At 42.4% G+C, this 17,070-nt stretch overlaps 1 protein-coding gene across 1 annotated transcript in view; it reads right to left on the reverse strand.

The window, feature by feature from the left end:
* Window positions 1-14,890, reverse strand: part of LOC126267133 (G-protein coupled receptor 52-like) — an 882,235-nt gene extending 867,345 nt beyond the window's left edge. Inside the window, exon 1 of the mRNA XM_049972056.1 lies at window positions 14,723-14,890. The gene's annotated coding sequence lies outside the window, so the exon portion shown is untranslated. The remainder of the gene's footprint in view (window positions 1-14,722) is intronic.
* Window positions 14,891-17,070: the final 2,180 nt, after the last annotated feature.

Below are 17,070 nucleotides of genomic sequence, written 5' to 3' on the forward strand. Positions count from 1 at the left end.
CTGATTACAGATGTAAGTCGAGGAAAATCCATTAGAGCATCCATTATTACAACTCGTAATAATGAACAATCGCTAATCCTGTCATTAACCCAAACGATGAAAAGCATTTTAAAATACTTGCATTATTGGCTATTTTCTTACTTTCCTTCTCACTCAACCTATAAACTGTCACAGGGTGTGAGCGGCATTTGACGTACCTAAGAACGTCTGTTCTGGGTTGAAACGACACGATAGCGGGTGAGTAACGTAAGAGTAGTACGAGCTATCAACGAGTTCGTTCATGATGTCTTTCTTATTTCGTGCACGGCTCACGTTTAAGTAAGAAGGTGAATGTTTCACGTGGAGCGCTCTGGTTAAACAGAATCTAAAAAGTGCAGTTAGTGTAATGACTCCCGTAATTTGGTTTCTTGCTCCAAAATTTAGTGTAGCCGGTTGTGAAAACACATTTTGTCTATTAATAACAAATGATCCAGAGCTAATAACGGGCATGAAAACGAACAAAGGGATTAGTGAGGACAGGGCTGTCGTAGCGAGAATGAATACCGTAATTCCAAATCCACCAAAAATTAACGAAAAATGTATCTATTCAAACAAGCAGGAAACATTCTCCTGACGCCTTCCTGAGAAACAATTTCCACTTCTTCCGAATTAACAGCGTAAGTATAGATCAGATATGGCTTGAATTCAGAAAAATGGTATCGACAGCAATTGAGAGATTTATACCAAGTAAATTAACAAACGTCGGAGCTGATCCCCATGGTTCACAAAACATACCAGAACACTGTTGCAGAAACAACGAGAAAAGATGCCAAATATAAATGAACGTATAATCCTCAAGACAGGCTATCATTTACAGAAGCTCGAAATTTAGCACGGACTTCAATGCGGGGTGGTAATAATAGGTTCTACAACGAAACTTTGTCTCGAAACCTGGCAGAAAATCCGAAGAGATTATGGTCGTACGTAATATATGCTAGCGGCAAGACAATCAACGCGTTCTCTGAGCAACAGCAATGGAAACAGTTTCGATGAGAGTGATGCTACAGCAGAGTGACTAAACACAGCTTTTCGAAATTCCTTCACCAAAGAAGACGAACAAAATATTCCAGAATTCGAATCAAGAACAGCTGCCAGAGTGAGTAACTTAGAAGTAAATAACCTCGAAGTAGCGAAACAACCTAAATAACCTAATAAATGAAGTCTTTCTGTCCAGACTTTCTACCAGTTTGGTTCCTTTCAGAGTATAGCTCCATACTTAACAATCGTATACAACGGCACGCTCGGCGAATGATCCGTACCCGATTACTGGAATGTTGTACATGTCACGACAATACTCAGGAAAGGCAATAGTCGTAATCCACTAAATTACAGGCTCATATCATTAACGTCGATATGCAGCAGGATCTTGGAACATATGTTCTGTTCAAACATTATGAATCACCTCGAAAAGAACGGTGTATTGACACATAGCCAACACAACTAGCTCTCCACAACTAGTGTTGAGTGCTTTTGACACCGCACCTCACACGCAGCTTGTAATAAAATTGCGCGCTTGTGCAATATCGTCTCAGTTATGCGACTAGATTTCTGATTTCCTGTCACAGAGGTCACAGTTCGTAGTAACTGACGGAAAGTCATCGAGTAAAACGGAAGTTACTTCTGGCGTTCCCCAAGGTGGTATTACAGGCCCTCTGCTGTTCATTATCTATATAGACGACTTAGGAGACAACCTGGTCAACTGTCTTAGGTTGTTTGCAGATGATGCTCTCGTTTATCAGCTAATAAAGTCATCAGAATGTCAAAAACAATTGCGAAACGATTTAGATAAGATATCTGTAAAGTGCGAAAATTGACAATTGATCCTTAAAAAGGAACATTGCGAGGTCATCCGCATAACTGCTAATAGGAATCCATTACACTTAGATTACACAATAAACTAATCAATTCTACAGGTTGTTAATTCAAGTAAATACCTAGAAATCACAATTGAGAAGAATTTAAATTGTAAAGATACTTAGAAAATGTCGTAGGAAAGGCGAACCAAAGACTGCCTTTATTTGTAGAACACTTAGAAGGTACAACAGATCCACTTAAGAGACTGTCTACACTATGCTTGTCCGTGCTCTTTGGAAGTACTGCTGCGCGGTATGAGATCCTTACCAGATAGGATCAATGGGGTCCATCGAGAAAGTTCAAAAACGGGCAGCACGTTTTGTATTTTGCGAAATAGGGGTGAGGGTGTCACGGACATGATACGGAATTTGGAGTGAACATCATTAAAACAAAGGCGTTTTTCGTTGCGGCGGGACCTTCTCACGAAGTCTCAATCACCAACTTTCTCCTACGAATGCGAAAATATTTTATTGACGCTAACTACATAGGAAGAAACTATCATCAAAATAAAGTAAGTGAAGTCAACTCGTATGGACAGCTAAAGGTATTTGTTTCTTCCGCGGGCTGTTCAAGAGTGGAAGTAGCTTAAAGGTGATTTGATCAGCCGTCTGTCAGGCACTTAAGTGTGATTTGCAACAGTAATCATCTAGATGTAGATGTGGATGTAGTTTATGAGCCAAGAATACATTTTACACCAGGTGACCAGAAGTATTAATTAGCAGAAGTTACCAAACTCGCATTGCTTTAGATCACCCTTCTTTCGAAACTGTGACGAAATGATAATGCTTTTCTTTAAAGAATCGGAGTTATTTCACATCTTGGTGCTGGCGCAGCGAACGGCGTTATCATTGGTTGAAGAGAGTACGCGCTATACCCAATGATTGCAGAGTGTACAGCGTGACGAGAGTTGAAAATTCCGGGAAATGATAATATATTCCATCCGACGGAACAAAGTGTATCTTTCGCACTCTCTAATCCATTATTACCACATTTTAAGAAATCGTTCAACCCTTATCGAATCTTAACACTTCCAAAACCCCTCAACTTTAAGTAAACCCGGCATTTGCATTCACGTCACAGTAACAACGTCCTATAATTCCCACAAACATCATATTGTTCTTTGAAGAGTGAATAATTAGGACAAAACCAGTTGTCACGGATGTAACGTTCATAAAGGTTTATTAAGAACACACTTTGTATTCCGCAACCGCGTGTTCTTCATTTGCATAGATCACCCTAAAGCACAGCATTATACCTTACAGTTTCAGAGTATATTGGACACTGAGCTAAAACTAGAGGCAACTAAGATATTGCATAAAATTTAGTGTACGTTATTCACACCTTGTTCTACCTACTGCCTGTGATGGAAACAAAAGTTTGACACAGAAAGAAACAGTATGTGCAACTACTAAAACCTTCGGTTAACAGCGGTGTAGGAAGTGGCTTATTAATTTCCAAAAGACTCTATTACTGCAGTTTATGCATGAAATAAGTATTAAAATGAGGTTATAAAATGATTACATTACTCGTACTAGGCTAGTTACTGAAACGTTGGGATCTATATGACGTTGTGATGATTGGCAATATCGGGTTTATGTCACCAGGTGCTGTAAACGTTCGTGTGTAATGCCTCATGGTACTACACTGATGAGCCAGAACATTGCGACCACTGACCTACTGTCGATATAAGCCTCTGCAGGCGATAGCAGCGTCACCTGGCGAATAATGCCTTATAGACACTCGCACGGTACATGTAGTATCAGTGAATTTATCTGTTTGACCGAGAGTAAATTGTGATGACCCGGAGGTTCGACATTCGACACAAGCATTTCGGAAAATGCGCGACTTTTCGGGTGTTCGAGGAGTGCTGTGGTGATAGTCTTCAACACGTGCCGAACCAACGTGAAACATCGTGGGATTGCGCGACCACCCCTCCTTACACATGTCGGACGTCGGAGGATGGTAGACTTGTAAAACAAGACAGGTGGCGAACTCTGGCGCAACTAATACTGGGCAGAGTACAAATGTGTCTGAACACACGGTGCACCGAACATTCCTAACAATGAGCCTCCGCAGCCGACGATCCATGCATGTGCCAATGTTAACACAACGACATCGGCAACTACGACTGAAATGGGCACGTGATCATCGGCTCTAGACGTTGGCAGTGGCAAAGCAGTGCGTGGTCTGATGAATCAGGATAGATTCCTCATTCGGCCTATGGGACACGCTGGCGGCGGCTTCATTATGCTCTGTGGAACATTCACGTGGGCATCAGTGGGTCCAGTGGAGCTCACGCAAGTCACCATGACGGCCGAGGTGTATTGTTCATTCTTGAAGACCAAGTAAACCCCTTCATGGCGATCCCGTTTCCCGACGGCAGTGACATTTTTCAACAAGTTAATGCTCCATGTCATAAGGCCTGGAGTGTCATGGTTTGGTTCAAGAAACATAATGGCGAGTTCCAACTGATGTACTGCCCCTCCCCCCCCCCCCCTCTCCCTCTTCAAACTCGAGAGAACTGAACGCGATCGAACACATCTTGGATGTGATTCAACGTTGCCTCAAGAGCTCATCGCCCTCGTTCCGGAAATTCACGGCATTTACAAGATGACTTGTGTGTGTATGTTTGGTCCCACCGCCATCCATCGACATATCAAGGCCTCATTGCTTCCAAGCCACGACTCATTGGAGGTATTTCTCGAGCAAAAAATGGAAATACCGACTGTTAGGTAGGTGATCAAAATATTGTGGTTGATCATGGTACAGCCTCTGTTACCTCCAAAGCGGCGTACAGCACTGTTGAGGTTCTACAATTAAAATATTGATGATTTCAGATTAATTTTACTGATGGAAGGATGATAGAGAATTTCTAGAAGAACTTGAAACGATCAGCAGCTGTAAGAGAGACGTCGGAAACCACTCTTAATTTAGTGAACCGCAATACACTATTGAAACCAGCAACGACCTATAGAGACAAAAAAAAATTTAAAATTGATTGTGCAAGTGAATATAAGCGGATATTGTCAATACGCATTCTGAATGACAGACATTTTAACAGACACACTGAATCTACCTTATTCCACATTACTAACAGTTAATTATAATACGTAGATCAAAAATGCCGAAGATAATCGAATTGTAACTACGAAGTCCATATTGCATTCTTTTTACCTGTGTACACAGATTCCGAAATGCAGCTATCATTCTGAACATTCGTGTAGAGGAATCTGAACTAACATGCAAGCAACAGTAAAATCGCGAAGCACTGTAGAATTCAAAAGATATGTAAGAGACAGTATATTAAGCCAGCTATATTTGTAAGGATGCATATGCTCTAATCTAAAAGCGAGGTATTTAACAAACACAGCGCTAATAAATTGTAGGGCTGACACATCACACTGGTAAACTGACGAATAGAATCGTAGGCAAAAGAATAATTTCAGAGGAATTGTGAAGTCATTTACCCCTACAGCGGGCTTCTTTTTTATCTCAAAAATAGACGAAAGAGTTGAAACATATTGTATGAAGTTCAGTTTTGGTTTTTTTTAAAAGTGGCAGATGTTGTAGAACTAATCCTGATGTTGTTAGCACTAGTGCGACTAAGGAGAAGATTTTTCATAGTGTATACTTCAAAACAAATTCTGAAAATGAAGTGTAACCAGTAATCAACACCATCTACGAAAATTAAGTAAGAGTAATCACAGTAAAAAAAAATTCAATACAAGTTTGCTGTTAATTCGCCTTGTAGCTTACGTCCACTGTTGTTTAAGCAGTATGTCAATGAAAGATGTGGAAAAAATTTTATTAACATAAAAAACTTGGATGTTCACAAATGATACAGCCCTCTCTGCTCTACAGAATACTAAATTTGGTGGACTAAATGAAAAAAAACTTTGGTGTCGACGGAGGAACATAATTCAAGATTTCTGAAGGAAAGGAGACATGAAAGGTGTAAACGATTCAGAGTTTATGGAGGATTATAGGGTAGGGGGTTTATAGGGATGTCGCCTGTCTCAAGGCCACTCCTTCAGCAGCAAACGTTACGTTTCTACGCTGACTTAACGCAACCAACGTTCTTGTGACAGACATGGAAACGTTAGGTTGCATTTGATGTTCTGGATGATGTCAGACACATTGCGAGGATTTCTTTTGCGGTTGATCAGACGGACTGAACTTCGCTGCCAGCGGAATGGCCCTAATACGTAGAGCCCCTGCATCATCGCTGGATGACATTTCGGAAAGAGAGATCCAATCCTCAGTTTGTTCCTGGAGACAAAACCCACAACATCTCCAAAATTTTCGGTATCTCTTTGTTATGGCCCGTAATAGTACACTGACAGTGCTGTAGGAAGCTTTTTTCGAGAAGAGCGATCTGATCGTATCGATTGAAAGGATGTTGAGGAAGAAGTGCCAAACAGTTTGCTTGTGGAGCACAAGAAGTGAAACGACGAACGTAGCAAAAACAGAAAATGAAAATAGGCAATATTTAAAACGCATTGCTGAAAGAAACTGTTAACAAAATGCTACACTTATTAGACAGAGCATTATAGCGCTACCCTGGGCTAGGTTGAATGCAACCTGTAGGTGATTGCGCGTAGTGACACGATTGGATAGTATATTAAGCTGAGCAAAGACTAAAGATAAATCATTATAGCGACCACTTGGGGAAACTCACTGACGTAAGCAGTTGTGCAGGCAGAAGTGTTTCCGTGCACAACTCTCAGTGCACATTATTGAACATGTGGCTCCGCAGCAGGAAAACCGCACGTGTTTCCATGTGGACTCAACGACAACATCAATTAGAACTGGAGTGGGCATAGGGCATCGACATTGATTAAGAGAAACGTGTTGCCTGGTTGAACGAAACACTTTTCTTGGTACACCAGATCGATGGCCCTGTCCTGATATGCCATCACACAGGCGAACTGCTGCTCGGAACATGCAACGCTCTGCAGACACAGGCCGGTGAGAACTGTATTATGTTATGCGGTAGTAATAGAAGGTACCATGACAGCTGTGGACATGCTAAGCACCTGTTTCCACTCACGCTTGACGATGCCCTAGTGGCAATGACATACTCCAGGAGGATAACAGTCTGTGTCTATAGGTCAGAATAGTGCTACATCTGTTCGAGGTGTACCACAGAGAACTCACGTTGATGTCTTTGTTACCAAATTCAGGAGATCTGAATCCGGTGGAACACATATGGGATGCCATCGGCCGTTACATCCGCGCCAAATGTCTCTGGAAACCAATGAAGGTCTTGTTGAATCGATGGCACGCAGCATATAGCTGGCTGCTCTGTTGTTTTCCGGAGGTGGGCGTCACGCTGTGAAGCATGTGGTCATAATGTTTAGACTCATCAATGTATTGCAATCAAATAATGTGCACAGTGAATTAGATTTAATTCTTAAAAAAGGAAGCAAAGAAAATGATAAAGAGTGGCAGAAAGGTGGATAGCAAGTGTTAGGAGACAATAGGAGACATGAACGATGTGATTACGCAAGATAGCCGAATTTAGGAAGACACCACACGCCTGGGAGCGGTGCACAGAAAATTTCAGTCATCGAAGAGCTCTACTGGCGTCGAAAACAGAAGCACTGAGGAAGTTTTGTCTGAAACGGTAAGTATAATCCAACTGTGACGGCACCGTTTCTAGCTACACAAAAACGACCGTAAATTTCTTTCGTTAATCTGTATTTCGGCATATGTATTGTACAAATCATTAATTATACTTGTAAGGATGTTTCCATAAACTTTGTGAGAAGCTCCATTACAGAAGATTGAGTAGGAAACCGACTGTAAACAGTTTTGTAAATTAGGGCCAAGTTAGTAATTATATCGAAAGAATACGTTGACGTCTAACACAATCTGTGTAACAGTGCAAAGTTGCCACTATTATAGAGAGATCCTCCTGCTGCAATGGAAAGAATGCGTGTCTCAGTATCGGCCCAGGAATGACATATACGTGTCATTACGGAAGATGATCCAGATACATGTATTCCGTAAGAGATTATCTGATGCAGAATATCAGCTACGGCGTGATCTACCGGTAGTGGTTGCGCATTCGGACAGTATTGCTCTCATTAGCCAACGTTTTATTGTGTTGTGCAAATCAGTTGTGCTCTACCAAGTCGGCAATGTACAGAAAGCGCTGATAGGTGGTTGCCCAAAATTATGAGTGCGTGCTTACGCTTCGCCAAAATGATATACAGGGTGAAAATCATCAATGCATTTTATGTTACTTGAAATTTGTGATGCAGCAGTAATCATGATGTTTTTAATCTCCAATAAATATGATTTAATAGCTCAATTATTGTTGTGACCTGAATGGAACCAACGTATGTTGAGAAGCTGTTGTAGAAAAAATGCGTAACAAGGGCTCTAAAATAATTCTCTGAGAAGAATACCGTAGCTTCTGTAAAGCGGACGAGAAGGAAAATCAATGTTGTTCATGTAACTAAATAAATCTGTTCAAAGACAGTATTTATAAAATTTTGTTTATTATAATTTAAGTGCTTTCTTAGAACTCCTACTTGCGCTACTGCAACAAGAGTGTCAGTTTATCAGTTTTGTAGTTTTTTCAACAAATAAATTCCCTATAAAGAAACTGATATTGTTATATTTGTTATTTTTAAAGCTTTACCTAAATTTAATTAACTAAAGAAAGTATCGAGGGACATGAAAGGGAAGCAGTGATTGGGAAGGGAGTGAGACAGGGTTTTAGCCTCTCCCCGACGTTATTCAATCTGTATATTGAGCAAAAAGTAAAGGAAACGAAAGAAAAATTCGGGGTAGGTATTAAAGTCCATGGAGAAGAATTAAAAATTTTGAGGTTCGCCGATGAGATTGTAATTGTCAGAGACAGCGAAGGTCTTGGAAAAACAGTTGAACGGAATGGACAGTGTCGTGAAAGGAGGATATAAGATGAACATAAACAAAAGCAAAATGAGGATAATGGAATGTAGTGGAATTAAGTCGGGTGATGCTGAGGAAATTACATTAGGAAATGAGAAGCTTAAAGTAGTAAAGGAATTTTGTTATTTGGGGAGCAAAATAACTGATGATGGTCGGAGTAGAGAGGATATAAAATGTAGACTGGCAATGGCAAGGAAAGTGTTTCTGAAGAAGAGAAATTTGGTCACATCAAGTATAGATTTAAGCGTCTGGAAGTCGTTTCTGAAAGTATTTGTATGGAGTGTAGCCATGTATGGAAGTGAAACATGGACGATAAATAGTTTGGACAAGAAGCTCTCGAAATGTGGTGCTACGGAAGAATGCTGAAGATTTGATGGGTAGATCACATAACTAATGAGGAAGTATTGAATAGAATTGAGGAGAAGAGGAGTTTGTAGTACAACTTAACTAGAAGAAGGAATCTGTTGGTAGGACACGTTCTGAGGCATCAAGGGATCACCAATTTAGTATTGGAGGGCAGCGTGGAGGGTAAAAATCGTAGAGGGAGACCAAGAGATGAATACACTAAGCAGATTCTGGAGGATGTAGGTTGCAGTAGGTACAGATGAAGAAGCTTGCACAGGGTAGAGTAGCATAGAGACATGCATCAAACCAGTCTCATGACTGAAGACCACAACAACAACAAATGAAAGTGGATAACAGAAGGTTCAACTGACCTATTACGTAACAAACAACTATCGTGCAAGCCACCAGGAAGCACGATTCATGTGTAACTACGAGTAAAAAGGGTGATCAAAATGTTTCCGTTTGAGGGTGTTGCGGCGGCGCATACGCAACCTAGTGCCATTACGAGGTGTGTAAGCACCGACATGCTATTATTCTTTTCATGGCTACCGAAGAATAAACAACGGCAGATATTATAGGGGAATGAAGAATGTGTATGGGGATGCGTCTTTGTCGAAAACCCTCGCTATGGAATGGTGCGCCAAGTTACGTACAGCTGCTTAATTATCGCGCACGGCTTCCAATCGCAAATGTCGTAACGCGGAAGTAATGAAAACTCAAGTGGGAGACCCTAAAGCGCCCGCCCTACAGTTCTGATCTCTCCTCAAGTGAGGAAGAAAAGGCCTTGAAGGGTCGATGAATGTTGTCGGACGAGGATGTGCGGAAGGCAGTTACGGACTTCTTCACGCACCAGGACACTGGGTTTTAGCAAACGAGTATCTACAGCCTGGTGCGTCTGTGGGATGAGTGCCTCAGTGCTCCCTGCGATATTGTCTGACTGGCATACCGATTCTGGTCTGTACGGCCCTCGAACGGAAACATTTCTATTGTCACTTTGACACTTCCTCGCAGGTTAAGATTATGTTATACTGGAATTCAAACGTTGAACCGTGGTCTTTCACAGCGAATTACTCTACCGACTGAACTATGGAAGCACGACCCACGACCTGTTTTCGCAACTTTATTTCCGCCAGTACTTCTGGTATCGTGACATTTTTTTAAATTATAGTTTTTGCACATTTCTGATTTATACTCTGTTTCAGCGCGAGTGTGACTGTATTAATTTTAATGTCGTTAGGCTATATTTCAATGTTGGAACTGTCAGTGGCAGAATACGATATTCTTCCGACCCTCACCCGTTGAGTAATTAATGAATTTAATATTATGTATGTCAACATAACCTCGCCTCCTACACAGTGTCATTGGTAGACACTCGGTTTTCTGATTCACATAGAGGCTGTGATTATCATGTCGCCACATCACTGCTAACTATACGATCGCAGTGAGCCCGATTTCCGTATCAATAAAACAACTAGAAAAATTCATACAACACTGAAAAGGATCGTCAATAGCTCACTAAGCAATGAAGAAAAAGTGGAAGAATGTGTATGTGTTACTACAGAATGGTCTTAAGCTCTACGTGGACAAACAAAATAAGAAGACGTACTCTAAAGGTAGATGAATAAATAAGTCTCTGGAAAACTTTTATCTGTAGAAGATGCGTATTACTGGTTCGTATGCTCAAGACGTAGTCAATTCGGCACTGAAAAGAATACTCGTAAAAAGAAGGAATTATTGTGATGTATGAATATTATAGTATATAAAACAGACAATACTGATCCTACGAACTTATCTTTGAAAGCAGAATGTTCAAAGGCACACTTACACTTGTAGCACCTGTGTATTTCGATGGATGGTATTGATACTGTTGACTAGAATACGCTGTCTGGAATTCTGAAGTTATGAGCAATACAGGAAGAGAAGTTTATCTAAAATTTGTAGAGAAACCACAATGCAGTTATAAGAGTCGAAGGATGTGAAAAGGAAGCAGTAGCTAAAGAGGCAAGCATATAGAGTTGTGGCGTATTACTCATGTTGGTCTACATACAGAACAAAAAGTAAAGGAACGAAGAAGATCTTTGAAAGATAAGTTAAAGTTGAGGGAGAAGAAATTATCTTTAATTATCAATGAAATTCGAAAAGAGCCGTGGAATTGAGATGTTACTTTATTTTATTTGGACTACCAGAGGGGATCCGCAACTTGGGTATGAAATTTTGTTTTCAATATCCATGACAGTTGTAGTAATAGTCGTTTCTTCGTGGCGACTAGTTTCGGACCATCACGTCCATTTTATAACCATAGCCTTAAACATAAGTTTAATCACTCAGTCCACCAAAGTTCGTATTAGCATCTATCACTCATGATTGAGCGTAATTCGGCTACATCCTGTTACCCGTGTTTTACGCTTGCTCATATTCGTCTTATGATTTCTTTTCAGGGCTATACATTCCGCTCAACTGGTGGCCAAAATAAAATAACATCTCAACTACACGGTTGTTGCGGAATTTCATTCATAACTATTTGACCAGCTGATATCCCCTCTCCATGATGGATCAACAGAGACTTAAAGTTTACCGAATACTCAGTTTTTATGTCAGAGGTAAAAAATGACCTGGAAGATCAGTTGAGCGATATGTGTACCCCTAAAAAGATATCATAAGATGAATATGAGCAAACGTAAAACATGGGAGGTTACACGATGTAGCCGAATTAAGTTTGATCATCCGGACGGAAATAAGACAGCACACGAATTTAACTATGTGGACACACCGTAAGAGGAAATTTCGTAAGGAAAAAGGGTATGAAATGCAGAATAGCAAAGAAAAGCTTTCCTGGAAAGGAAAATGCGTCAACATCGATTATAATTTTAAGAATTTTTATTTTTTCCAATATCTGTCACAGTTGCGATAAGAGCAATTTCTTTGTAGCGTCTAGTTTCGGACTCGGTGAAATGTGTGACTCAACTTACGTTTAAGGCTATGGTTTTAAAATGGACATGATCGTCCGAAACTAGTCGGCACGAAGAAATGACTGTTACTACAACTATCACGAATACCGAAAAGAAAAATTTTTCATACCCTAGTTGTTGGTCCCATCCTCCGCTATGTTGGAGCTTCATAAATTTAAGTGTTGCCAAATCTTTTCTAGAAGGATTCGTTAAAAAAGAAGAGAATGGAAATTTTTGAAATGCCTTATTACAAAAGAGTAGAAAAGATTAGGTGAATATATCGGACAACTAATGAAGACGTACGGTATCGGATTGGGGAAGAAGGAGCTCCAGGTGACAAACTGAGTGAAAGAAAGAACAGGTTGCCAGGATGCATCCTGAGGCATCAATTAATAGTTAATTTTGATAATGGAGGGAAGTATAGAATAAAATGCTGTAGAGAGAGATTGGTGTGGAAAGCTTCATCAAGCCAGCTTCGGACTGAGGGCCACAACAACAGCAATAACAACAAAACAGGTAGTCGAAGATGTTGAGGCGGGAAGATTAACGTAAGGTAGGGAGACGTAGGCAGACACCAGGACGGTAAAAAGGCTGATGAATTACTAATAAAATTAATTTATTGCGATGCAGATAAACTTTGTCGGCGTTCTGTGTTGGAAACCTGCTCGGACGATGCGGATCCCTTACGAATCCTGAATACCGACAGCGTTTGGAGTAGTGGACGCGTTACGCTGTGTGCCAGCACTAAGATTATGAATCACACATTTCCGTAACCGGAAGAAGACAGGGGTGCAGCGAGACGAATGAGTTGCTGGAAGGCGAATGGAGGAGGCGGGGGCGTTACCGCGGTGTGGGCGGAGACACGGGCTGACCTCGCGGCCGGGTCACACCTGTAGATCTGGCACGCCCACCCGGCGACCCCGACCAACAGTTGGTCGCGCACCCCGTCTCCAGTCACACTCCTCTCAGCACCCGTCTCCCGGAGGCCGGGGCTCCTGTCACGACGGTGTGCTGGCCAGAAATAGAACAGAGCGCTGCGGTACGGATACTTCAACTAAGCGAGTGGCTCACAGTCACGCTCGTGTAAACGATCAGTCTCCGATGACCGGAACTGTAGAATCAACGAACACTAAGAGCACTATAACAGAGGCATTTCGAAAAAGAAATGAAGGTAACAAGACTTATATCACTAGCGATAGGATAGTGCTTACATCACACACAGACAAGTGCACTGTAAAGGTATCGTCTTTGCATGTCACAGCATAAATATTACAATATAAATCACTCGTTTACGATTCCACCACTTTCAATATGCTAAAAGATGGTCAAGAAATAGTTCAAATAATTTATTCGTTCTACAAATGAGCGAGATTTCTGAGTAGTGTGTGTTGAGAGTATTTCAATACACTGTTCATACTATGATGTTGTTGTTTGTTGTATGTAAGCTATAAACCATAGCCACAATTCCACTTAATTGTTGGCTGGTGGTCTTGGGCAGATGCGACGTTATGCTGGAAACTCATGGCGCTGGAGCTGAGATGGAACAGATAACGTTTTCCACTGAGCCCAGAGACAGAGCTATTATCAATCCCATCTATTTATAAATTTTAGTGTGAAATGTTGTTGACCACTGGTAATTTTTAATGTATCCCTTTATTGCATTCTTTTTGACGAAACTTAAACAATAAAAAAAGTGGTATCTTATATAAGGTATCGACCGTAACCGTTAATATAGCTCATACATTATTTCTAGCTAAAGTTAAAACAAATAAATTGTTGCATCATAATTTATCTTATTTACTACACTTTATACCCTTCTCCTAGTCGTACCTTAACCGCAGCGAAACAGGAATGACGTATATTAGACACATACTTTTATTTTTCGACAATTGTCTAAGTTACGTATTGTGTAAATGAAAGCAAACAAAGAGTAAGGACGTATGTAGCTTAATTGATCTTGTATTGAGCAGTTATGCATTCTTCCTCGTTCAAGTGAAGAACGAATCACGTTGTGGAGTAAGTAAGGTGTGGCAAGGGAGCAAAGAAGGCACTGCAACAGAGTAGGCACCTGTGGAGCTTCAGTGATAACACGGTCTAAGGACGCAACAGCGCATTCGTAATATGAAAAAAGTTAGAGAATGCTCTTTTATAACTGTGAGGCTACCGAAGTTGTGTGTAATATTTTCCTTTCAAGTTCGTTACGAATACGGGTGCTGATAACTAATGAACAAAAAAAAAGTGAAGGGAGGTTCGGAGTGGCTTGACGTTTTGCAGTACGGAGGAAAGAGTGGGAGGCAAGGTTTGGAGTTTAAAGTGAAAATCATTTTTCCTGTATTTCAGGGAAGCTGCGAAACAGTACAAGTAAGTTAATAACTAAATGGAAAAGCATCTCGTTACGTATATCGTCGTAATGTTCAATGTTGGCAACAATGTTCGTCGAAAAGTTGTGTTAAAAATTGAGGAGTACGCAGTGGAACTGTAGCAATTGGAGAAGTGACTAGTGGAAATACGTGCAAATGTACCGAAAGACCGGTCGGTAGGAATGGAAGGGTGTTCCGTCAGCCCCGAAGGATCGGCTGAGAGGCGAGGTGAGTGGCAGAGAGTGCGCTACTCACGGGAGCAGAGCTGAGCAGCGGACCCAGAGCCGGTCAGCGAGCAGCGGCGGCAGCAGCAGCAGCGGCGACGGCGGCGGCGCAAGCAGCAGGGGTTGCCGCGGTCGCAGGCGGCTCGGCTCGGCTAGGCTGGTCTCGGCGCGCCAGGCTGGCAGCACTGTCGATCGGGGGCCTTTGCGCCGGGACGCGGGGTGCGCTGCCGCCGCCGCCGCCGCCGCCGCTGCCTCCGCCCGCGCCGCGCATGCGCAGACCGCCAGCCCTGGCCGGCGCCCGGGCCAGCCCCGCCGTGGCCGCTATCTGATGTGATGACTACCCCACCCCTGCAATTATTATCGCGATCTGACGCCGCAGCTGACGCGCTGATATTAGGCAGCAGCGCCGCTAAAAACCGTCTGGCGGGCAACTGTAGCGCTGCCTCAGCTGTGGTACATAATGTGTATGTTCGCTATGTGGATAACACACAGTAAATGATCAAAAGTGTCCGGACAACGGAACTGAACAGTACCGTGTACGACTTCTTACGCAACGGTAAGGAGAGGTGGGTTGCAGAGTGGTGCAGCAACTGTCGTCATAGGAAAGTGGGTCAGGGGTAGAAATGACTAGCGAACAAGTAAGAAAGCAAACAGAAGATTTACTTACCTTGTATTTTTCCAAACGTGAGAGGACTCTTTACAAATAACGCAACAAGAAACAAGAGTCCAGCTCTCAGGGTCAAAAGGGAAGAGTGTGTGTGCTGAAGCACGAACGATGATGCTGATGCTGAAAGTAGGGGGCGTCTGCATAGACTCATACAGAAATGTGGCTCCGAGAGCGAATGGAGGTCTCGTTTCCGCCAGCCATCGTATATTGCGGTGGCAGAGGACGTTAACGTTACGAATCCGCTAGAGTGCGCAGCACAATTGGGTCTGCCTGATCCTGCGTGACAGCTGTCAGTGTCGAACTTGCAATTCTGGTATCAACATAACGACGCTGATGGGTGGTATCGCTATTTCATACCACAACCAGTAGATGTCATGAACGGCACACTAACCAGTATAAAAGGAGGCGAGGAATATTGTGTTGTGAGCACAGAAACAATAACCCTATAACGGGTCGGCCAGGAGAACACAGTGAATTCGGATGTGGTCATGGCTTGTCTCTGGAGTAACAAACCCATTAGCGACATTGGAACCCTTATAAAGCTGCTCAAGTCGACTGCTGGCGACGTGAGTGCGAAGTGGCCACGTGAAGGAACAACCACACCTAAACCATCACTATGCAGACCTCATTTGCGATGGACAGAGACTGTCAAGCATTGCTTGTAATCAGTCTAAGAAATCACTCATGACCTCCAAAGTGTACCAGCAGTCCAGTTGGCAGTATGATTGTGCGTAGGGAGTTAGAAAGAATGGGTTGAAGTGAACGAGCAGCTCCTCCTGAGCCATATTGTTCTGGAGACAACGCTAAGCATTGCTTTAAAGAAGCACATCCTACCCTGTGGCTATTCGATGATAGGGGGTTTAGGTTTGGAGAATTCCAGAACAACATTATGAACTGAGTCAGTTCTTTCCCACTAAAGCTGCTGACAAGAGGTGTCTTCACCCCTCTGCTAAAGGCCATTGGCTGAGTCAATACTGAATGTGGGTGCTAGGTCACATGTGTGGACGCAGCAGGGTTCTGCAGTGGAGGACAGTTGCTTCTCTCTCTTGTGATCCACACCTCGACTACAATAGATGTTTTTCTTGGGAGGCAGAACTTATGGCTCAGTGCCCCGTGAGCAGCCACCAACGGAACTTAACATGAACCGCCTCACTTGCCGTTGCCCACGTTTTTTAGTTGGTCGACCCCTAAACTGGCCTATGCTTGGTAAGCTCCTATCCTAGGCTCGCTCCATGTATCCTGAACGTTGAAATATCTCCAAATAAGTCCTGACCACTCTAGCTCCTGAACATTGTTGTCAGTAGTGAGATGCAAAAAAACCCCTCCCGCCGCGCCTGTACCATCACTTATAGTACATGGAGAAGCACAGGCGAGGTGGTGTTACAGTCGGGTGAGGAAGAGGGTGGGTGTATTCCTGGCGTTTACAGTGTGGTTGTCTTATTGCACTTAACAAAATGTCTTTTGCGAAAAAATATGTAAAATTTTCCAGTAAAGTGTACTTTGGACTCTATGATTCTTTGTACCACGACGAAAGTGCACCCTGTAATAAAAGCAGCATCTATGGGGCAATGTTTTGTGGACGATAACATCCCTGAAATTGAGAGGTCTACCCTAAATCCCAGTGGAACACTTTTGGGATGAGTTAGAACTTCGACTTCGCTCCAGCTTCGTAGCAAACAGAGAGTACTGCTTCTTCTTTATTTCTTCACTGA

This window comes from Schistocerca gregaria, chromosome 4 (genome assembly GCF_023897955.1).
Source record: "Schistocerca gregaria isolate iqSchGreg1 chromosome 4, iqSchGreg1.2, whole genome shotgun sequence".
NCBI lineage: Eukaryota > Metazoa > Arthropoda > Insecta > Orthoptera > Acrididae > Schistocerca > Schistocerca gregaria.